At 39.3% G+C, this 25538-nt stretch overlaps 1 pseudogene; it reads right to left on the reverse strand.

Annotated features, from left to right (window-relative positions):
* Nucleotides 1-382: 382 nt before the first annotated feature.
* Nucleotides 383-25120, reverse strand: LOC134629776 (complement C3-like; annotated as a pseudogene).
* Nucleotides 25121-25538: the final 418 nt, after the last annotated feature.

Here is a 25538-nt window from a genome sequence, read left to right on the forward strand (position 1 = left end):
CCCTGAAAACCATACATTTCACACCTGAGCCTCAACTCTCGCGGCCCGGTACCAAACGACTCACGGACCGGTACCGGTCCGAGGCCTGGGGGTTGGGGGCCGCTGATCTAGATATACAAAAACAAAAGGCAGCCCACGCAAGACTGAGTCCATCAAATGCTGGAAAGTTTGGGCGGCACCCTTCAACCTGAAAGGCATGCGTAAAAACTTGAGGGGGGACATCCTCAGCGCGCACAGGAACCAGGTGATACTCCTGTACCAAATCAGTCTTAGAAAAAATCGCGGTCCCAGCTAGATGGGCGGAAAAATCCTGGATGTGGGGAATAGGATAGCGATTGTTCTGCATGATGTTGTTTAGACGGCAAAAATCCCCACAAGGTCGTCACCGACCGTCAGATTTGGGCACCATGTGTAATAGGTAAGCCCAGGGACTCTTCAAACGCTGCACAATTCCAAGGCACTCCATAGTTGCAAAGTCTTGTTTGTTAGACAGTTTGGCGGGTCTAAATGGACCAGTGCACATCTGTGCGGGCGTGGCAGACACTGTCGGTGAGTCGGAAACCATTGCCTGGATGCCGAAGCTCCTAGTGGCCAGGAGAATGCGGTCTGCTTTTTCCGTCAGTGAACGGTAATCCCTCACAGCCAGCAGCGGGAAGTTGGCGAGGCCAGCCCGCACAGAAGCCGGCAGCTGTCGGAGGAAGAGGTGAGTGAAGAGGAATCCTCCGTCATCCGTTCCTAGCAAGGACAGCATGCTCTCCATGAGCTCGAGAGTGGTACCATCACCTAAGCCGGAAAGAGAGAGTAGTTTCTTGGCCTGTTTCATGTCAAAGAGGTAGTAGTGCCGCAACTGCTGGGTGTGAGTGGAGTCCCCTGGTGGTCTGCCACACTTAAATTATAACCAATTCGGTCTTTTTTGTCCACTTAAAATATGTTTACAGAACTATTGTTATATGTGTCGCAATTTCTGCTGTCATCTTAGCCAGATTACTCTTAAGAAAGACATTTTTAATGTCAACAAGATGTTTTTAAACTGGATAAATAAAGGATATATAAAAGTCACTGCCAAAAACTGATTGCGGCTTCTTCCTTGTGACAGGAATGTTGTTTGTGGCTCAAGATGACTTGATATCCTTCCTGAGCGATACATTTAACATATGTTTCACATATTACGACCACAAGTTATTTATAGCAGTTTAAATAAGAATAATCAGTTTTTGTCAAATACCAGAAATCAGTTTTTGGCAGACGATTGTTTTTTGGCACAACACCGGATACATGGGCCTGGCTAGCTAGGGGTTTTTCAAGGGTCCGAAGCCAAGTCTCGAATTCAGTTATCCTGGCCTCCAGAGCTGCAAACAGGCTATATTGTTTACAAGTATCATTACTGCTCAAGGAGGCCTAGGAGTAACTAAACATCAAAATCTTAACATTTTATACCAGTAACAAATGAATGACTTTATCACTCTGACATGATTCTTATCTAAGTATAAAATAGGAATTCAAATGAAGCATTTTATTGCTTAGCAAATTTAGCCACAACCGAATTTTAAATACCCCCGTATTTTAGTTTCAGTATAGTTTAATTTCACATTTATTTAAAATTGAGTAGACAACCACATGTCATACGGCTGAGAGCAGCCGGTCCAGGTCAAAAGGCCAAGGGTTCGAGTCTGACCCGTGGCCTTTTGCCGCATGTCTTCCTCGCTCTCCCTCTGCTGTCCTGTTGTTTCTTCACTGTATTTGTCTGAAAATTAAAATAAATGTCAACATATTTTCTTATTTCTGCAGTTATACTAACTCAGTAATATTTCTATATATCCAACCTTTTTTCTTGTACTTATCAGGTTTATATGGAGGGCTGGGTGTTTTATTTCAAATGTTTTATTTTTTTGTTGTGCTTGTCATGATTTAGTAAAGTTTCAAATGCATTAAAAATTTGAGAAATGTATTAACCACCATAAACTTAACAAAAGACACACAGAGCCAGTACCAAATTTAAAACATTTTAATCACTGCAGTGAAATGGTGAAACCCTTATGTTATATCGGTTTCTGTTTTACAGAAAATTGTAAAAACAGCAGAAGAACAAGATTTGAAATATTTTTTGTTTTACTACCCGATGCATCTAAAGAGTGAGTACTGATTGACCATCTCCTCCAAGCCCAAGCAGGTATCCCGGTATTTGTCACTCTGACACTCCTCTACTGTAGGCCAGTACTCAACCCAGGTTCTCTCACCAATTATGTACTCGAATCTGAGAACAATTGAAAGAAAAATAGTGTTTGTGTGACCAATCAGCAAGATGTGGACTGAACAACTGTGATAAATATACACAGTTCAAGATAATTACATTTATTCATTGAAAGTATGATTAATGAATAGAACTCTGAAATGAGTTTAAATATACACCACACACAAGCACAGCCAGACAAACAATATACTTACGTATTCCTTTTGTCATCTCTGTGAATATCTTTATCTGAGCCCATGATAAGGTAGGTTTTTCCTTGTTCCAGACTTAAAGCTTCTCTGCAGTGTTGATAACTGAGAAATATGCGCTGTTTATTCAGTGGACCAACATCAAGACTCCCTGTAATTAAGATATGACAGTTGAGAGCAGTGATTTATGAATGACTGAATGTGTTGCTCAAGTTATAGTTAAACACAGTGCTGCTGTGTCCATATATATTCCTGGTTGAAACATCATAATACAGTATTATATAGATAATACTAGTATTTTGGCAATATGCCTATGCTGAGTATTAAATGTTAAATGAGAAAATGGGTATCAGCAAGACAAGCTACATTGGATTGCTGCTAGCAAATGGTGTCAACCACTAAATGTACCTCTCAGTACAAAAGCAAGCAGCAGTTTTATAAAATGGGTGATTTTGTGAATAACTGTCACTGCTATCTTAATGCCACAAAAAAAGAAGTAATTTCTTTTAAAATACACGTTTAAAGGACGTAAGTACTTGCCTTCTTTGATGGAGTCCAGCACTTTGACTTTGTGACTGTCTGTGGATAACTCTTCTACAACCTCTTCCACAAGTACTTTGTAAGCTGTGGGCAGCCAAAGTATAGTTTTTAGCTTTTTGCTTTACTATATCCTACTAAATAAACCTAAATGTAACCCATTTATGTTTGTTTACCAAAGTCTACTTTGCTGGTCTCTGTACTCTCACAAATCTTAGCTTGGCGATCATCATTGGAGATTTTTTCCTTCTTCTGCATACTGCAGTTCTCTGTAAGTACACAATAGGGACAGGGTAAAAATACAAAGCTGATGTATACATGTGTGTTGATAGGTGACTGCAGGTATATGAAGGTCGAATATACAACAAATCTCATTTGCTAAAATAGGCGTCTTCTATATTTTATAATTGTAGATTAGTGCATACATCTAAAGTTACTAACAGCAAAATAGCTAGTTATGAAGAACAAGTGTACTTTCACAGGCCAGAATAGTGCAGTGTGGAAGTATACCCAATGATTCAAAAGCTTGCAGAATCACCTTTAGCAGTAATAAGTAATTGTTTTCTCTAAAAACAGTGTCTTGCATCGTTTGAGGAGTTTTAGGTTTGTGGGGATTTGCCCCTGTATAAGTCTATCATATTCCTGCCACAGCATTTCAAAGGTGTTATGGTCTGGACATCAGTCCCAGCTATCCTGTTGTAGATTTGCTGTGTCCTTGTGTTTTTGTCAAGAACCAGTTTTCACCATGCTTTAGGTTTTGGTCAGACAGCCTCCTATGTGACTCAGGAATACTTGGGGATACGGAGGAGTCCATGATTGGTTTTTCATAACTGTATGCCAACAATGCACTGTGACACAGGATCAGCATATCCACAGCCTCAGGTGCCTTCCACCCATCCTTAGGTTTAACCAGTTCATTGTCAGGAAGAACTTGCACCCAAACAAAACTACATAGAAAACATGGTTGCTCAAAATTTGACTATTAAAATAAAACTTTTACTTTCACACTTCTAATGCTGTGTTCTGTACCATTTAAAGTTAATAGAAAAATGAATGAAAACATTTTAATTACTGTTGTAAAATAAGCTTTTTTTAATCAGAATTATATGATTGGGTTTACCTTCAGCACATGTGCATATGTTATCTCTACAGAGCTGCAGTAGTTTTCCAGCTTCCCTCTGTGGATGGTAGAATTTCACGCAACGTGTTTCTGCAATAAAAAAAGACGGCATTTCTCTATTATTTTGTGATCGCTATGGTAGATATAACAATGTATATGAAAATTGGGGGGGGACAAGCCATTACATGCTGCTTGTGTGTCTGTTCCGAGAAAGAACCTCAACATTGTAATGAGCTGGCATTGGTGCCTACCCATCCCCGCACATGTATGTACGGACGGAGTAGAGCCGTGGAGACCTGGCTTGCGTGGTCTTATGTTGCTAACGTCAAATAAAGGTCTGTTGTTCAATTTAACTGACTGGCTTCGAGTTATCCGGCTAACCTCCACACCACATGCCCGCTGGACCTGTTAGCTGCTCCTTCCTTCCTTCCTTCCTTTGTCTGCCAGACTGCTGTTACACCATGTCTTGATGGACCTTGCATTGTGCACTAGTGTGCAAAACCGGTGTGTTGAAACATCCCCATCCCCAAACTGTTGCCACAAAGTTGGGAGTGCGAAACTGTCTTTCTTTAACTGGAACTAAGGGGCCAAGCCGAGCTCCTGACAAACAACCAGACTTTACACTTGGCACAATGTAGTCAGAAAAGTACAGCTGCTCGGCAGACAGCAGTTTGCATGTCTAGGTGCTTATTGGAACACCTGAAGGTAACAAAGGTAACATGTTTATGAGACTCACGTTCATAGTATTCATAGACAGATACAGCTGCGGGTTGTAAGACGCCCACCGGCATTTCCTGTTTGATCCTAAAAGCAATTTCCTCTGGTCGTGTGTGAGAAACCTGGGAATTGAAATACAGACACACACAAAAGTGAAAAACATAAATAAACACCAAGGTAAAGGGGAAAAAGGGGGATAAGGAGAAAGATTGGTGTGATTTCCAACCTTGTCCAAGTAAATGATGAGTGAGCCTCTTTCTGACAGGACTTTGTTCATCTCATATTTTGATATGGTGCGGCCACGTCCTTTAGACAACTAGAGACACACATAAAGACAAATTTTTAAACATTAAGAGGTCTTATTATTTTGGTTAACTGTAACCACAAAACTTAATGTGGGTATCTCTTCTTACCAATTCCAGGTCTTTTGTTTCAACAGCAAAACCAGTTAGTAAGCCAATATCCAAGATTGACATGCCTGCATCACGATCCCTGTTCTTATACCTGCAGAGAGAATGATAAAATGATTCAAATGACAGCAGATTTAAATGGAACGGGACAAAAAATTCCTATTAAGTCAATACTATTTCTAAAGTGTAGTTTATATTGTACTTACATGATCTCTATCCTAAGCTTGTATATCTTTTCATTTGCATCTGTTTTTTCTGAAGAATAAGGAAAAAGAAAAAATTAACATAAACAAATAAAATGCCATAAATTGAAGCAAACTGATTTAATGAAAACATGCAGATAAGTAAAATATAAAGAGGATAAAGGACATCAAAGTACCTTCTATGAGATCCACCGAGAGGGTAAAATTCTGACAGTCACTCTCCCGTTCTTTGGGCTTAGCGTAATACAGTGATACCAACTGTTGTATTGAAAAAAGTGTGTTTTTATATCATGTGATAAACAAGTCTTTGTTATACTGTTCTTTTAAGGTTTAAAAAGCCTTGTCTAGGATTCTGAAATGATCAACTAACAGATAACTTACTGTCACTGTTGCTTCTCCTGTTCCCCTAGCAGTCACTGTGATGTCCTGGTTTATGTCATTAATCTGTTGGGATTAATATTTACAAACACACAAAGATGAGAAAAAAAAACAGAGATAAGCTGTTAAAAGGAAAAAAGGAAATAGACCAAAAAGCTTGCAGAGTGTTGAGATGGATTGCCAAAAAGACAGGAACTAGCAGTACTGAGATTTATTTACTGCTAGAGGACATGTTTTCAGACTGACAAATTGTGCTACGTGGTGACTGTGTTTGTTTTGCCTCTTCTCACCTTAGACGTTCTTGTGGAATAGTGGTTGTTCTGGTTGAAATTGTACTTTTCTGGTGCCGACCTTCCTGGCAACTTGATGTCCACATTCAGATCATACTGTGGCTCGTTAGCGTTGATCCAGTACTCTGCTATGGCTTGATAGACCATTATAGTAGCCTGGAGAGAAGAAAGTGAGAGAGATAAAGAAAGTAAAGGTTATAAGATGAGACAATATTTATAAAATATCTGTATAAGATAATAATTGACGGGAAGTTTTGTGTTACCTGAGTTGATCCATAGCCTCCACCCACCCTCTGTTGTTCATTGAACCATCTCACAACAGGTCTGGCATCTTCAAAGTTCTTTATTAAAACAGCACAAGACAAGAGTAGAGTTTTAAAATAAATTATGGAAAAACATTTTTTAAATGTTACTTCAGAGTTTTAGGCTTTCTAATCTGCTTTTTGCTTTTTATTCGGGTGTAATTAAAATCCAATCCAGAAACTTGCCTAATGAAAGAAAATGCAATGTTTTTCATAGTACATAATGAAGCTGTAGCAAGCAATGTCTTATTTCTTTAAATTTGTATTTGCACACAATAATAACACGACATAAAACTAAATGGAGAAATTTACATTACGTAAATGGTAATTCAAGTACTCTGGAATGGTGTGATGGTATTTTAATACTGTAAAATAAATTTGCAATGACGACATGTCGTTAGTGGGGTTACGTTAATTGGAAACACTAAATTGCCCATATGTGTGAATGTGGGAGTGAATGTGAGTGCGATTGGTTATCTCCTGTCCATGTGTTAGCCCTGCGACAGACCTGTCCAGGGTGTACCCTGCCTCTCGCCCTAAGCTGGGATAGGCTGCAGCAACCCTGAAAAGGATAAGCGGAAGCAAATGGATGGATGATATAATTTGGACATGCTCACCTGAGTCTTGACAAGAGCAAGAAGAGCATAAGCTGTGGCTTCCAAAGTGTAAATACGCCCTCTAGGTGCAGGCCAGTGAGACAACTCTGACAGACACAATCACACAAGTACATTTTTATTACTATAATAAATCTTGAACACATCTACCTCAGTAGTAAATTTTCAATGCTTGCTTATATATATATGTGTATATACATATCAACTCTGCGCCTGGTTGCACCTAAGTAAATTTTTAAGAGAGAGAGTTTCCCCTGTAAAGAGAGTTTCTGTGGATCTGTAAATATTGCAACCCTGGACACAGTAACTCACAATTCCTTTTGTTGTCATCTTTGTTTGTAACTTTACTGAAAATAAACTCAGGGTTAGTGTGTGTGTGTCTGAACAAACCTGGGGAAACAAACTTGAATAGGATCTCTTTGTTCAATTTGTTTTCATTAGCCAGTGCATAGGATGTCATGGCCACAGCATAAGGGTTGGTGAGGCTGGGCAGGCGCCTCTCCAGGTAGGCCACTGCTTTATCTATACTGCCTGGGAGACTCTGGGCACATGAAAAAAGGAAAAAGAAAGGAAGATAATGAGTGATAGGAAAACAACATGTTCAATATGTTCTTATCAATCTATAATTTACAAGATCTTAATACAGACATGAGTACAGAACATGTTGGTGAGATGAATTAAATTCTGCCTGTTTTTGCTGGTCTGTGGTTTAATTCTTCAATGCAAGTGCAATACAAAGTATCACCCTTTGATTATTTCAGATACTTTGTAACAACAATGTTTGCCCAGAGATAATGCTTGAAGGTGAAATACTCACATTGACAGTATCGGAACATATTGAGCGTGACTCCTGCATTGCAATGAGGCAGAAAGCTGTCATGGAGGCGTCTGAATCTAATCCAGCCACATCACCCTACAGATGACGCACAAACATATAATTATTATTTCTAACAGAACAGTTTATAATATTTATAAAAGGTGATTGGCAGTTGTATAACTGGTTTCTCATTTAGTTATAAGTCATTTTTGTATTTTAAGTATAGATGAAGAACTGGTGTTAATGAAATCAGTGCACTCACTGTCATTGTTCCCTGCAATACAGGTGCAAATTCTTTGAAAACACCATCAGGTTGTTGTCCTTTGAGAATAAGGTACTTGACAGCATCACAGATCACATTATCTTGTATTGCAACTAGATGATGGGCCATTGCAAACACCTTGGCAACATAGGCAGTCAGCCTTATAGAGAGGAAGAGGGGATGCAATTGCTTAATTTCATTTTATTTGCCCATAAAATATGTTGGCTGTGCAAAATCAGAAATTCAAGCAGCTTTTGCAAAATACTGTGAATGAAATCATGGATGTTTGTGGGTGCCTCACCAGGTGCTACTTGGGCGTTTAGCAAAGGCAGCAAACGATCCATCATTTTTACGGTAGGCCAATTCGTTTGTGTAACCTTGATGAAACAATTAAAAAAATGAAACAATCCTTTCACTTACTGCTATTCAACCTGCCTCTGACTCTTATCTTTTAGAAGCAATTTTGAGGTACTTTGTGTGTTTATTGTGTCACCAAAGTATTTCTGTACATCTGTGAGAGCCTACCAGTTTTTATATGTTGGAGGGCTTCATTACGTTTTGCAAAGCCCACAGTTTCCCACTGGTTGGTTTTGTCCAAATACAAGGTTGCAATAACAGGCAGAGTCATTCTGACCATGTTCTGCTCTCCACAGCCCGAGGGTTGTATGATTAGAGTACCCATTGAGTTGCCACCAATGGCATTCTCTACCAGCTGAGATACTTGTTCTCTCCCTGCATGCATACACATACAAAAAAGGTTCACAACAACCATTAAGGTAGTCAGTCCCGAATGTCAACAATAACAATGTATAATAGAAGCTTCAAGGTGATATAGCCACTGAATCACATAAACTGCCCAAATATCAAATACTTCTCACCTGTCACAGAGATCTGTGTGCTAGTAGGTGTGTTTGGAACCAAATCGTTCCTTTGAATTCCACTGTTAAGAACTTCGTTCTGTACACCATCTAAACAGAGAAAAATGTTTGGAGATCAATGAAAAATCAGGGTGTGACTTAATAATTAGAATGAATTTTTTTAATGGATAAACTCACTTTCTCCTTTCTTAACAGGATCTAAAGTTATGATCTTTGGATGTTTAACCAGTACGCCCTCAGGCTGGAAAACAGACAAACATTGGAAGTCATTATTATTTTAGCATTTTATTTTGTGCAGTAGCTACAAAACAGGAAATAAATCTTTAATTAAATTAAGTCCTCCACAGTTTGTTCTTCTAAGCCTAACTGCAATTTGTGTGAATAAACTCTGTTTAACTTTGTAGTCTTGTTGTGTGAAGCGAACATCTCTCAAGGTGTGTGAGAGAAGTAGCACAGCAGCAAAAATGCAAATGATGTTAGTAGTCAACTTACTATTGCAGCTATACAATGCACTCTAAATAGTAATTCAGAGGCTTAGTAAATATCACTATAAATATAAGTTAGATGAGCCTGATAAAATCTGTGAATATCCTTTTAGTAATTATTTGAGTTTGATAAGTTGAAATAAATGTCTAAAATGTTAAAGTATGTGTTTGTGTTAAATTAAGGTATTTATTTACATTTATCTCAGACAAAAAAATCAGTATGTGGTTCACAGAATACCTTCTTTGCGTGTACTTAATATTTTTGTTTAAAATTGAATCAAAATATTTGAGAAATAGGTATCTATACTCATCAGTATCTTGTACTAAAATCATTAATTATTCAAATCAATATTATTTATTGTCAGCAACTACAGCTGAAAAGTGTAAGTAAAACACGATGACGTAGAGTAATTGAGTACCATGAGTACCATCTTTTTCATTGTTTTGTTCATTTTGTTTTTTAAATACGCTGAGCTTTTGTGTTTGCTCTCCTGGTTTGCCATTTATCCTTCAAGTATGTAAGGGCTTGAGCTAAAAGGAAAAAGGCTCTTATCTTTTTAGTGCTTGTTTATTGCCATGTTTATGAAAATGACATTTTCATTTGGAAAAATGTTTAACATGTGGTCATTTTGCATACATGTATTACGAAACACACAACTACATATTAGTTTGGTTTTTTAGACTTAGACTACCAGTGAAATACATTAACATTCATATTTGAATGTTAGGGGGTGATCGTGGCTCAAGAGTTGGCAGTTCGTCTTGTAATCGGAAAGTTGCCGGTTCGAGCCCCGGCACCGACAGTCTCGGTCGCCTACTGGTTGCCTACTGCCTACTGGTGGTGGTCAGAGGGCCCAGTAGCGCCAGTGTCCGGCAGCCTCGCCTCTGTCAGTGTGCGCCAGGGCAGCTGTGGCTGCAATGTAGCTTGCCATCACCAGTGTGTGAATGGGTGAATGACTGAATGTAGTGTAAAGCGCTTTGGGGTCCATAAGGACTAAGTAAAGCGCTATACAAATACAGGCCATTTACCATATTTAATATTAAGTACAATTTTGATTACGTTCAGTTTACAATATTAAGTAAATAGAACAAAATTTTGGATTAACTGACAATCTATATTTCAGTTACATTGACCAAGCATGTCAGTGTTATTTACTCAATTTTTTCATGTTTGTGTAACAACTACAATTATTCATTTCAACTTAATATGTTTAAGCTTTAGTTATTCAATTGATCAAGTATTTTGAACAGATTTGACTGGTTTCCAATCAACTCAATATTTTTAAGTGTAAAAGTGTTGCCTCAAAGTAAATGTCAGTTTTAGTTTTTAGAGTGTGCGTACTTTGTAGTTGCAATAGATACTGAAAGTGTGCTGCTGAGAGGCAGAGAATAATTAAGTGACTGTGGTGGTTTACAATGTTATGATATGCATAGAGTATTTTTCCTTTAAATATATAAAATATACACAATATAAAATATAACATCATCAATATTGGTATGAAGCCAAAACCCTTTTCAAAACGACAATATTTTTGACGCGCCATTTTATGAACATTACAAAAATTCTGAAGACATTCTGTGATATCTGGCATGATGTGGTTAAGTGACAGGATCCTCAACACTGTTAACTAAGTGTTGATGTTTTGAAAATCCTTCACTTAATTGTCTGGCTGCAACATTTTGGCCATCTGTAAAGCTTTAGACGTCTGACTTAGCTTGAACTGTCAGATCTATTTAAATTTTAACTAAACTCTTATCCATTTTTAATTATACGTAATTACTAAACAATATTTACATGCAACTGTAACAGACCTCCTGCAACATTAACCATATTAACCTGTCATTTTAATCAAAACCACATAGTTTCTGTAATTTGACCTAAGCAACTCATTTTAAACCTCGCCACAGCACAGAGACAACCTTACTTAAAGTTTTTAATGATCTTCTTTTAACGGTTGACTCTGGCTATTCCGTGGTTTTAGTTTTACTTGACCTGACTGCTGCTTTTGACATGGTTAACCACAACATTCTTCTATCAAGATTGGAATATGTTGTTGGTCTCAAAGGTACGGTTTTAACTTGGTTTAAATCCTACCTCTCAGAGAGGTCATTCTGTGTTGCTATGGGGCAACACTCCTCGGCTTCTGCCCCTATTTATTGTGGTGTGCCTCACGGGTCCGTGCTCGGTCCTGCTCTTTTCTCTTTGTACATGTTGCCTTTGGGATTAACTTTTAAAAAATATAACATCTCCTTTCACTGCTATGCCGATGATATCCAGATTTATTCACCCTTGAAATCCGATGTGTCTGCATCTTTGCAACCTCTGTTCAACTGTTTGCATGAACTTAAAATTTGGTTATCACATAATTTTCTTACACTGAACAAGAATAAGACCGAAATCGTAGTTTTTGAAAGTCACACTCCGCCAGACCAGTTAGCTGATGCCCTTGGCCCTCTTGCTAGCCATCTCTCGCTCACTGTAAGAAACCTCGGAGTGTTCCTGGATGGCTCTTTTAAACTTGAGAAACAGGTCTCCACTGTGGTAAAAAACAGCTTTTACCAGTTGCGTCAGATATCCAAAGCAAAGTCGTTCCTTCCTTTAAAGGACCTTGAAAAGCTTATCCACGCATTTATCACATCCAGATTGGACTACTGTAACTCCCTCTACTCGGGCCTCCAACACTCTTCTCTTTACCGGCTTCAGTTAGTTCAGAATGCAGCTGCGCATCTTTTAACAGGTACGAGAATCTATGAACACACAACTTCAATTTTAGCCAAATTACATTGGCTCCCTGTTAAACATCGTATAGATTTTAAAATTCTTTTGTTCACCTTTAAAATTCTAAATAATTTAGCGCCCAGCTATCTTTCCGAACTACTCCACTTATACAATCCCAATAGAGCGCTTAAATCGTCCAATCACATGCTCCTAGCACAACCTAGGTCTCGACTGAAGTTGAGAGGTGACCGGGCCTTTGCAACCGTGGCACCTAGATTCTGGAATAACCTCCCTGTTCATATTCGTACCGCCGAGTCTATCCAGTCTTTTAAATCACGTCTTAAAACCTATCTTTTTACTTTGGCTTTTGATTCTAACTAGTTGGCTGTTATTTAGCTTGTTGTGTTGTTACCTATTGTTTGTTGTCCTGTTTTATTGTTTTGTCTTAATTGTTTCATGCTTTTACTGACTGTGAAGCACTATGGTCAACTTTGTTGTTTTTAATATGTGCTATATAAATAAATTTTGATTTGATTTGATTTTGCATCAAATTCATAATCAACTATGCCTTAGCTTGCTTGTATGTCTATGGTCTTACACAGTTTTTACATTTTACCTGGAATCATTTCTCCCAAATGAACATAACTATGATTAAATTGATTGAATTTGATTAAATTAAATATGGATAAAACTGACCTACATTATCATAAATAACTGTGCATTTTTTCCTTTTGGCTAGGTTTTGGCAGTTTGCTGTTCAGTACTGATTAGAGTACTGTACTGGTTCTTCATCTTCCTATAGTCACATATTAAATAAAATCCTTTTTACAAAATAGACACAAAAACAAGCAGTGAACTAAAAATGCTTTTGACCAGTATGATTATTGTTAATATTTTTGATGATTTCTGAGATTATTAAGGGAAATTCATTTGGCAGTGATAATCATGTAGTGATTAGAACAAAAGTTCAACACATATTGTTATTCTACAAAATCATCAGTCTGATGTTTGGTCTGGGATTGAGCCAGACTCTTGTTATTGTTTCTGTCTGTTCCTTTTTTTGCCTAAACCTCAACAAACAATAACTTTCAAATTATTTTATTACTACCAATTTTGAAAGGAATGTTCACATTAAGTTATGAAAAAACATTTTTGTTTTATTTAATAGGAAAGTGATATTGAGCACATTTTTGGGCATACAAATAGCAAACATTGGTTTTCTTACCACCACCCGCAACATCTTCATGACTCCATCATTGAGATATGAGTCCTTAACAGCTGCTTTAACCTCAATGCGCCGTTCTCCCTCCTTCATGGGAATAATGACGAAAGGTACAGATCGTGTAGTCTCGGGCCCAACAGTGACCTCCTGGCGATACCTACCACGTTTGGAAGCTGAACTGCACACATGCTCCTCCTCAGTCAAATCGATGCGTACCTTTATAAAAGAAAAACAGCAATGACAAAGTTGGAGAAGAGATTGATCACGTGGTGCTTCAAACTGGAAGAATACAAAGATCCTGATGAAATATAGAGATTTTTAAGCATTCCTTTAACTTTTGGCAATTTCATTTCTCCTTATTTATAGAAAACTAAGGTAATAAACTCAACATGAAAAAGGGAATTGCACTTTTCAATTTTAGTTGATGATAAACCAAATGTGATAAGCCAACCTTAACTGAGGAAATGTAATCATCCCGGAAAATGAAAATGAAAATGATTTTAAGAACACAACACGAAAATGCACATAATAAACTGCACAAGATGACACTTTTGAACGTCACTGTGTTTCAGTCCAGTAATTACTGTGGTTCTGCCCTTACAGTGATTCGATCAGGGCTGTAGTTGTGGAGGATTGCTTTAATTTCTATCTGCTCTCCACGGACAGCAGAATAAGGCAGCCTGAGATCAATGAAGAAATCCTTCTTGACAATGACCTCAAATGGATCACCGACACAGATTCCTTAAAGAAAATGTGTAGAAAATAATGAAATGTTTTTAAGAAAGTAAAGGGAAGGCCAAAAAAAGCCATATTTTAGTCACCGAGTCCTCACCGTGAGTTCTTGACAGACTGATGCCGGTGAACTGCCAGGTTGTGATTGAATCTTGCAAAGGAACATTTTTCACAAATGATGTGGTGTCACTGAAACAGAGAAAAATGTTAACAGTCTGAGAAATAGCTTAAGATGTAACTTCATTTGTATGTGTTTGTGTGTTACAATGACTCACCAGTTAGGTGCGTGTCTAGGGCAAGGAGGCAATTTGATATCAGACCAGAGCCAACTTTCTGGGAACTTGGTGCGAGTAACAATTTCATTACTGTCCATGAAACTGTTGTCTTCTCCTTCACCTGGATTTTGATTAAAAATGATATAATTTTGTGAATTTTATAATAAATAGCATGACTATAGATAACCATTACCCATTTCGTTTCCATCTCTTACTGCGAGCCAGTTTGAGGTCTTCCTCCCTCTTCTCTGCTCGAAGGGTTTCCACTGCCTTGCAGCAGCGCAGGAAAGCATCACGGCAGCCTTGACCATCAACAATGTACTCGCTGCGGACCTCACAGGTGTATGAAAGGGGGTTTCCTTCATGCCATCCAGACAACACTCAGATTCTAGTGGGTCTGTATAATTTTTTACTGAAAACAGAGACGGTTGTGGAAGAAAGTATAAGAACTGTGATTCACTGTAAAGTTACAAACATATATTTTTAAATATGTCTTTTGTAAAAAGAAAATATTTTAATGAAGTCAAAAGCATAAAATAAATGTTTTATTATTTTTCTTTTTGTCTTTTGACTAATGCATAGCCTGTCAAGTAAAAACAGTGATATGTGTGAAATTATGAATTAATATGTGGATATATATATACACACTTACATAAGCTGCTTCTGGCATCCATTACAGCAGCGTTGCGTTTCTTTCTGTTCGCAGGCTGGCATTTAATTTCTGTAAAATGCGACACAGACAAAATATGCCATATAAATACAAGCCAGAATCTGAATTTGGTTTTTGTGTTACTAAAATAGGAAGAATATAACACAACCTTTGTTGTTGGACTGTTCAAACATGATAGAAATAATCATAATTCTTCAAGGGTTTAGCAGTGAAGCCGAAAGAAAAGTATTAGACAACAGTAAAAGAGTGGGATGCTCTGTTGCATTGTCACCTTGTCTATATGGGGTCTTTGCATCAGTGTTGGACTCAAACAATAGCCCAGCATCAAAGAAGACACCCATATTGTCCTTTCCTCCACCAGGTGTGCAGCCTGTGTCATACTGCTCTACTATGTCCCACACCTACAGGTTAAAGTACAAACACATACAAGAATGTATATCAACCAGACCATTTGTATCAGTAAGCTTACAGTAGGAGGACTTGAATATGGCTCACAAATCTATAAAAAAAAAATAGGCTAAAACATAAAAAATATCTTATTGACATTGTACATTATGACACCGTCACATTTCTAGTTTTTTTTATATTTTAGACTCACAATAATCTTTCCTCATATCTACACACACTCAGAGCAACAAATCAAACTGGGGACCTACGGGCCACCTGGCGTGTGCCCCAGCTAATGCATAGTTGTTCTGAGGTTAACATGCTGTAACAACATAACACGTTTCAGGTTTTTGGTATGTATGCAATACATAAATTAATATGAAATCCAATATGTGCAATTTGTTTACTGAAGCTAAACAATTTACAAAATATAAAAAGCAAAAAATAATCGAGAAATGACCTTTTTCTGTGTCAGGCGGTGCTTGTTGTTTAGGACGTAGACACCTTTGTCAACTGCAACCAGTCCCACTGTGGCCTCTGGATTTCCTGTGACTTTCAGACCAAACATCTTGCGAGGCTCATAGGCTGGAGCAGGTCGTGAGGATTCCAGTTTCAGCTAAGTGAGTGTGACATGCAAATTTGTATCTGTTAAAAAAAGTAAGTACTACTGTAGAAATGAGTAACATTTGTGCATTTTGGCTGTAAAGATTCATTCTTTCACAGCTCTTGAGTCTCTTACAGTTCCCATGCAGGTGTCTTTTACATCCACCCAAACAGAGTCTGATACCACTTCATTTGAACTTGTATGGTAGTATGCTATGATGCGGAACGATGGCAGCATTTCTTTGGTGATTGGTTGTATCAGGGAAATCAGTACTTGGCCTCTTGTCTTGTAACGGCCATATTTCACTAGCTGACCTCTGCTCTGGATCTGAGGAAACAGATTTACACATTAATACCTAACACCTTAAGCGCACATGTATGTACTATGACCAGTTGTTGCACTACAGAAAAAATTGCTATATATACAAAAACAAATAAATACATCTCTTACCAGATATGTGATATCATTATTTAGATTTTGCTGCTGGTTGAGATTGAGGTTGATTTTTAGATTGTCTCCTATTTTGAGCTCAGCTGCATCCACACCTGCAAATATGTTTCAATAAATCTTATAGTTTGAACACATCTTTTAGTGCCTGTTTCACACAGTATAATTCACTTCTACCTACAGTAACAATCTTTAGACTTTTACTTTATGCAATGCTTCATCAGGATTTTTCTCACCTATGTGGATAAAAGTCCCAGTCTTGCTCTGGTATGGTCTTGCTGTCATCTCTGCTCTTGCTTGTTTATCAGGTGTAAGAATGTTGTGATTGGTCATTGCCTGTAATTAAAGACACACACACACATATGCCATACTAAGCATAAGAAAAACATTCATGTGCTTTCATGTGCAACTATACAAGGATCAGTCAGGACCTGTAATTAAAGGCAAGCATACATAGCCAATGAGCAACAAGTTAAATGAAGTGATAAGTAAGTGATAATCTCTTTCTATGTTATTGTTAAAAGGGGTTGAAAATTACCTTTAGTGCCTGAGGTCAGTATTTGTGTGAGCAAGCATTAAAGTGGGCCAGAACAATCCAAAATAGCATTCTGGCAGCCTCTGTGCTGCCCTATTATTATTATTAAAAGTTATTTTTAATACTGTCATTCTTGTTATTATTATAAGTAGTAGCAGTAGTAGTGGAAGTAGTAATAGTAGTAAAAGTAGTAGTATTGGAAGTAGCAAAATGGGTCATTTTTGTGACAATTAAGCTATGTACTTGCAATAACAACTGAACGTTACATGTAAAGCAATCATCTGCAGAGGGATGATGAATATATAATCCATCCATCCATTTTCTTCCGCTTATCCAGGGCCGGGTCACGGGGGCAGCAGCCCAAGCAGAGAAGCCCAGACCTCCCTCTCCCCAGGCATCTACTCCAGCTTGTCCAGGGGAACACCAAGGTGTTCCCAGGCCAGCCAAGAGATATAATCTCTCCAGCATGTCCTGTGTCTGCCCCGGGGCCTCCTCCCAGTGGGACATGCCCGGAAAACCTCACCCAGGAGGCGCCCAGGAGGCATCGTTGTCAGATGCCCGAACCACCTCAACTGGCTCCTTTCGAATCCCCCTCCATGAACCCCTCCGCAAATTGCTACCTTATCGTGGTGACGGGGTTTGTGTGTCCCAGGGATCCCAGGGGCTGTGTTGTCTGGGGGCTTTTGCCCCCTTGTAGGGTCTCCCATTGTCTGGTCCCTCACCTCCTGGGTGAGGGACCAGACAAAGAGCGATTCAGAAGACCCCTATGAAAAGACCATCGAGGGAACAGTTCACCCTGCGCAGGATAGGGTTACCGGGGCCCCATCCTGGAGCAAGGCCCGGGGAGGGTGCCTGAGGGCGAGCGTCTGGTGGCCGGGCCTTAGTCCATGGGGCCCGGCCGGGCACAGCCTGAAAAAGGGACATGGGCCCATCTTCCTGCAGGCCTACCACCCGCAGGAGGCACCGTATGGGTCGGGTGCAATGTGAGCAAGGCGGCAGCCAGGAGCGGAGGTCCTGGCGGACCGATCCCCAGCTACCAAGACTGAATATATAATAAATATAATAAATGGATATATAACAAATGTTTGTTTTAAACATACAGATGGTAATAACTGCTGTCTGACAATATTTTTTGCAGCATGACACCAAGACAAATTCCTTATTTGTGAACAAACTTGGCAATAATTCTAATTCTGATGTTTGTGCAAAGTTTTGTTGATATTGGCCCACCTGTTAAGGAGCAAACATTAAAAGCAGACATAAGGGTACATACATTGGAGGTTTTTTTTTAAAGCTTTTTCAAAACTTAAAACTTACAGTGATTCTCAGCTCGGCTTCATTTCCCCTTGTATTGATGGTAAGCCGAGCCATGCCGTTAGCTGCAGTGAGTCCCCTGACTTCCCCAGGATTAATCACTACTGGAATGTTTTCTGCTGGAGTTTCATCAGGATTTAAAACTTCAACCTGAGATCAGAAAAGAGAAACTCAATCATAACACTTTGTAAAGGAATTATAATTTCTTCAAATGCCACAACTGACGTATCAAAATTATGATTTCAAAGTGTAATATTATGTCAGACTATGTAAATGTAAATTAGTGCTTTACCGCAACATCGAAGGACATTCCTGGCTTGAAATATTTCGGAGTTCTTTTAAAGTGGATCGTATAGGGTGATGTAACAATCTGGATACCTCTCAGTTCGGCCTCCACCATTTCACTACCTGTGACAGGGTACAAGAAAATAATTATACGCACAAAAAATTGTCAGAATTCATTTGTTTTTCTATTACTCACTTTGTTTTCACCGAAAATAAAAACAAACAAACAGTAATTTGTCATTTATGACACAAATGCTCTTTTTAATTTTTTTTTTTTTTATGTGTGTGTGTGGGTGTGTGTGTGTGTGTGTGGGGTGGGGGTGGGATAGGGGGGATACTGAACAGGCTCAAAAAGACGGGCTTTCTTTCTTACCACTTTCTGTCAGCACACTGACAGATACAAATATGGCGCCCCCCACAAGGCTGTTGATGTCCCTCTCAACTTTTGTTATGTCTTCCCTCCTCAGTGTCACCTCTCCTTCACCATTTTCAATCTAATTCAGCAACATAAAGATGTTCATGTTAAAATATGTTCTACAGTAATAGCACAACAATACAGTTTGTGAGTAGTAGGAGGTATTTAAACTCTTAAGTCAGCATCACTTTATGTGGACATGTTAAATCTTCAATATAAATATAGGCTCACCGGCACTCTCTGAAGAGAGTCTGGAAAGCTCTGCTTACTTTGGTCCTTTCTGATAACCCCAAATACCACATAGGCTGTTCCATCCACCTCTTGACCAAACAGATACCTTAAACCATGGAATAAAGATTTGCTTGTGAACAACCAGTTTGAACCCAGGTCAAACTGTAACAACAAAGGATCACATACATACTATTAAATCCACAAAACAATTACATACGTAGCTTTGATTCTGACGGTGAAATCTCTGCTGTTCACGTGGAAGAACTGTGTTAATGGTGTCAGTTTCACCTCAAAACTGGGAAGAACTTCAAGATTAAAAATATTGTCTGTGTCAAGTTCAAATTGCTATTTGTATTGCACATTTAAAAACAGTAAAGAAATGTAGTTCAGGTATAATACAGCTAATGGGATGCTCACCATACTCTTTGACCTCAAATTCTGCGGAATAGATTTGCTGTGGGTTACTCTGGAATTTTGCCACCACTTTCCACAGTCCAGTACTATACACAGACACACACACACACACACATGCAGATTGCGAGAGAGAGAGAGAGAGAGAGAGAGAGAGAGAGAGAGAGAGAGAGAGAGAGAGAAATTAATCAAACAAATAGTTCAAGCATTTGTAAAACTGAAGGTAACACATTAATCAGACTGCAGACTATATTCTACACACAGGATCTAATTAGAATATAATTGCCAAATTATGGAAGTGTGTAAGTTTAAAATATGCAAGATTGATTATACAGTAAAAAAAATAATGTAGCACATACTACACTTCATAATATACACATATAATAATAATAATAATAATAATAATAATAATAATAATGTAGCAAGCTGAGGAATCTTAACAGCAAAGCACCCATGCAGAAGTTGAACTTGCTGTGCCAGAAAAATTAGATAGGGGGAGGTCTTTATTGGACACTTCAGCTGTACTACACTGTGCTTCAGAGGGTCAATAACTACACACCTGAACTCAGTCATGGTACTACATTCTTTCCATTAACAATAACTGTCGGTGAATTTATACTGCAGCATCAACAAGAACAGCTAAGAGAACAGATAAGAGTCAAGCAACCATAAACAAATAACAATAAGCATCTTAAAAAGCAAAACACATATTCCGAAGGCATGATGGCAGATAACTAGCCGCTCCCAACACGCCACAATAATAATAATAATAATAATGATAATAATAACAATAATAATAATGATAATAATAATAATGATAATAATAATAATAATAATAATAATAATAATAATAATAATAATAATAATAGTACTCACCTAACAATTTCACCAAGCTGGAAATCTCCAGAATGAATACCTGATTTCAGAGCGACTGGATCAAGTGGTAAAACAATGCCTTCAGGTGTCTGGAAAAAAAAAAATCAACCACTATTCACAGTGCACTTTGCTAGTGGTAGTTATGGACAGTGCATTAGTTTCCAAAGTAATATGTAAATGACAATGTAAAAAAAAATCAAAGACAAAGTTGATGTATTTTGGTTGTTATGTTTATTTGCAAATAAAATATTTGTTTTCCTTGCGTAATGTCACTTTCAATTCTGAGCCGATGAAGAATAAAAGACAATACCACAAACTCAGTGGCAATGGAAACATCAGTTTGGGCTGCTTCATCCCTCTCTACAGGCTCCATCTGGGGTGTCAGTGCAAACATCCTGAAATGAACTGAAGGGAAGAGAAGATGTTATTTTTGCTGCTCGGGCAGTGATGTATACATGTTGGGAGGAATATTTAATAAAGAAGTTCAGTTTACTAATTTCATTTAAGATCATTCGTTTAAAATATGTCTTAGTCAAACGAAGACTGATTTTTTTCCTTTCAAATCTTCACTGAAAAAAATTATGATGTTCTAACCTTTTTCAAAGGGACTGCATGGACTACACAAAACAGCTTTCTAATGTGTGAAAAGTGATGCCACAGTCACATAATTACTGTAACAAACTGTTTTTTGTCTCAAATTTAAAACTAAATTATTGGAGCAGCACCATGTTTCCTCAAGTTTATTGAATGGCCCCGAAAAAAATATCGAATCTGTATTAAATAAAATAAAGGTAGAACTATGGAAGCATGGAACACACGACACAGGAGCTCTAGTTTTCCATTCCAGCTTTATTCACCTCCATACATCAACTGAGCATATCGCACCCAAACACAACAAAAACCCCTCCTCTACACTCGGGTGTGAGTGGAGCCCTCTAGTGGGTCGCCACAGAACTACCCTTGTGTATGCTGTTTCTCAGTCATGAGGTAGCAGTAGACTCACCTTTGGTGTTTGGTGTATAAAGGGTCTTGTCAGTTTGAATGAAGATGTAACCAGACTGGAAGGAAACCATGACGACTTTCTCCAGGAGGCGGTCGGGAAACTGAGCCTGTAGGTACACATACTGCTTTGCGTTGGGATCTTTACTGAAGTCTCCTGCAGGGATCTGAAACCAGTATGAAAAGTCTATAAAGACTTGGATGGCATATTCAATGATAATTGAATATTTAATGAAACAGAAATAACAATAATAGTATCATATACAGTAAACAAATAATTTTACTCACAGTTACTTTCCCAAGCTGCTGAAAGTTATTTGCATTGTTGAGGGTCACAGATGTTGTTGCCAGCCTTTTTGTTTTAGTTGGATGGTTCATCACATTGATTTCAACCCTAACGTCTCCTCCAGTGCAGTCTTGACACTCCACAAAGATGTTTTCTGCTGTTCCCACCCGCAACAAGTTTGGGGCAGACATCACTTGCCTGCAGAGTGGTGGTAACATAGAAAGATGTTAATGATACTAGTATCTGTGTAGATAAACACATGCTGTTACTGACTAAAGAATAAATTATTTATTTATTATGTTATATGTTCATTTTAGACACTGTGAAAAACATGTTAATAATTGCTGAAATAATTATTTTTAATTAATTAAAAATCAATAAGTTTTCATTTTTATTTATGTATTTATTTATGAAAGGTTTTATGGCTGAAGACTTTAACTTTTCTCTGTATTTATTTTATGTAAGGTCTAGCTTACAATATAAAGTGCTTGTATAAATAAAATTGAATTGATTTGAATTCAATTGAATCAACGCACACCTCCGGCAGTGCTTCAACAGCATCCCGAGGGAGACTGGGGACATTGAGTCCAAATGGACCATGTTCAGCATCTCCATTGCCGAAGCTGCTGCATTGAGCTGTGGCCGCAAGGTGGTTGGAACCTGTCGTGGTGGTAATCCCCGAACCAAATGGTGGATACCAGAGGTGAAGGGAGCCACCAGGCTGAAGAAGGAGTCCTATTGGGCTTGGTTAGCCTGTGGGACTTCGGAGGCAGCTGACAGGTACCGACAGGCCAAGCGGAATGCGGCTCGGGCAGTGGCTGAAGCAAAAACTCGGGTGTGGGAGGAGTTTGGAGAGGCCATGGAAAAAGACTTTCGGACTGCCTCAAAGAGATTCTGGCAAACCGTCAGGTGTCTCAGGAGGGGAAAGCGGTGCATTGTGTATAGTGCTGGCGGAGCGCTGCTGACTTCGACTGAGAAAATTGTCAGGCGGTGGAAGGAATACTTCGAGGACCTCCTTAATCCCACTGACACGTCTTCCGAGGAGGAAGCAGAGTCGGGGGATGACGGGGATGACCCACCAATTTCCGGGGGCGAGGTCACTGAGGCAGTTAAACAACTCCTTGGTGGCAGAGCCCCTGGTGTGGATGAGGTTCGCCCCGAGTACCTGAAGGCTCTGGACGTTGTAGGGCTGTCCTGGTTGACACGCCTCTACAATGTTGCGTGGAGATCAGGGGCAGTACCCCTGGACTGGCAGACCGGGGTGGTGGTCCCCATCTTTAAGAAGGGGGACCGGAGGGTGTGTTCCAACTACAGGGGGATCACACTCCTCAGCCTCCCTGGGAAAGTCTATGCCAGGGTGCTGGAAAGGAGAGTTCGTCCGCTAGTCAAACCTCAGATACAGGAGGAACAATGTGGTTTTCGTCCTGGTTGTGGAACACTGGACCAGCTCTTTATCCTCTCAAGGATGCTTGAGGGTGCATGGGAGTTTGCCCAACCAGTCTACATGTGTTTTGTGGACTTGGAGAAGGCATTCGACCGTGTCCCTCGGGGTGTCCTGTGGGAGGTGCTGTGGGACTATGGGGTGTCTGGCCCATTGCTACGGGCCATTCGATCCCTGTACAACCGTTGCTAGAGCTTGGTTCGCATTGCCGGTAATAAGTCGGACTCGGTCCCGGTGGGTGATGGGCTCTGCCAGGGCTGCCCTTTGTCACCGATTCTGTTCAAAACTTTTATGGACAGGATTTCTAGGCGCAGCCAAGTGGCGGAGGGCTTTCACTTCGGTGGCCTCAGAATCTCATCTCTGCTTTTTGCGGATGATGTGGTTCTGTTGGCTTCATCGAGTGATGGCCTCCGGCTCGCACTGGAATGGTTCTCAGCCAAGTTTGAAGCAGCGGGAATGAGGATCAGCACCTCCAAATCTGAGGCCATGGTTCTCAGCCGGAAAAGGGTGGAGTGCCCACTCCGGGTCGGGGATGAGTTCCTGCCCCAAGTGGAGGAGTTCAAGTATCTCGGGGTCTTGTTCGCGAGTGATGGGAGAAGGGAGCCGGAGATCGACAGACGGATTGGTGCTGCGGCCGAAGTGATGCGGACGCTGCACCGGTCCGTCGTGGTGAAGAGGGAGCTGAGTGTAAAAGCGAAGCTCTCAATTTACCGGTCGATCTACGTCCCTACCCTCACCTATGGCCACAAGCCGTGGGTAGTGACCGAAAGAACGAGATCGTGGATACAAGCGGCGGAAATGAGCTCCCTCCGAAGGGTGGCTGGTCTCTCCCTTAGAGATAGGGTGAGAAGTTCCGCCATCCGGGAGGGGCTCAGAGTAGAGCCGCTGGTCCTCCACATCGAAAGGAGCCAGCTGAGGTGGTTTGGGCATCTGACAAGGATGCCTCCTGGGTGAGGTGTTCCGGGCATGTCCCACCTGGAGGAGGCCCCAGGGCAGACCCAGGACATGCTGGAGAGATTATATCTGAGGTTATGAGCTATGGGGTGGACTTTAAACACAATCAGTGATCTATAGATTATCTTGATTAAAGATCAAAACCGAATCGATAAACCTTTTCATCATGCTTCTGGAGTCTGTTTACTTTGTCTGACGTAATGCACCACTGTGCAAAGTTTAGGACGACCTCAGGATCACTTAAAATAATATCTTCATGCAAAAATTAAATTAAATTAAATTAAATTAAATTAAATTAAATTAAATTAAATTAAATTAAATTAAACTAAATTAAATTAAATTAAACCTTCTGCACACATCCAAGATTATGACATTGGCAATGACAAAACAGGCTTGTTTTGCATGAAATATCCCTTTCACTCATAGTGGTCACTACAGCTATTCAAAGGCTGTTTTCTTCTATTTGTGTCAGTGTTGATGGTATACTTCCACATAAACCAGTACATTGGATACTGATGTGTCAGTCCATACCCTGTCACCCACTGGTGGTTTAATGTTACTATAGATGTATGACGTGTTTCATTGTAATTATTGTTATTTAACTCTGTCATGTATGAATTATGACAACCTTAATCAGGATTTTTTCTTAAGTATTTTTATTCATCTTTTCATGCCTAAAGATGAATACAAATAATTAAGAAAAAATCCTGACTGAGGTTGTCATAATTCATGCATGAAAGGATTAATTCAACCTCACTGGGAATGTGTAAAAGTACAGCAGGTCTACTTACAATGGAGCTCCATCAGCTACAGAAGTGAGAGAAGCAAAGGCCAGAGAGGCCAGCAGCAGTAGAGTCCTCCTCATTATCCCGATCCTTTTCTGCTGCTAAAGTAAACCGTGACCGTGCAGCATCCTTCTTTTATTCACTAACCTCCCTCCTTCTGCACTCCCACAAAATGACTATTCATCCTCTTTTCAAACACATGATTTCCCAGTAGCAGTTGAGAAACTGTTAAATATTATCTCTTCTCTAAAGAATCAACAACACTGGAAAATCAATAAAGGTTTACATGTTTAAATAATGTCTTACCATGCAGTTTAGTAATTAGTTCATGGGATCTAATAAAAATTCTTTTCTTTTGTGTTTTATAAAATCTCATATTATAGCTGATATTATTGTACTGCCTCTTTTGAATCCAAATATCCACCAGTATGTAAAAATAATCAGACAAGTGGTCTGATCAAAACGTGTTGAGTAACTTTACATGACGTATTTGGCTGG

The sequence above is a fragment of the Pelmatolapia mariae genome, linkage group LG6 (assembly GCF_036321145.2).
Source record: "Pelmatolapia mariae isolate MD_Pm_ZW linkage group LG6, Pm_UMD_F_2, whole genome shotgun sequence".
In the NCBI taxonomy this organism is placed as follows: Eukaryota; Metazoa; Chordata; class Actinopteri; order Cichliformes; family Cichlidae; genus Pelmatolapia; species Pelmatolapia mariae.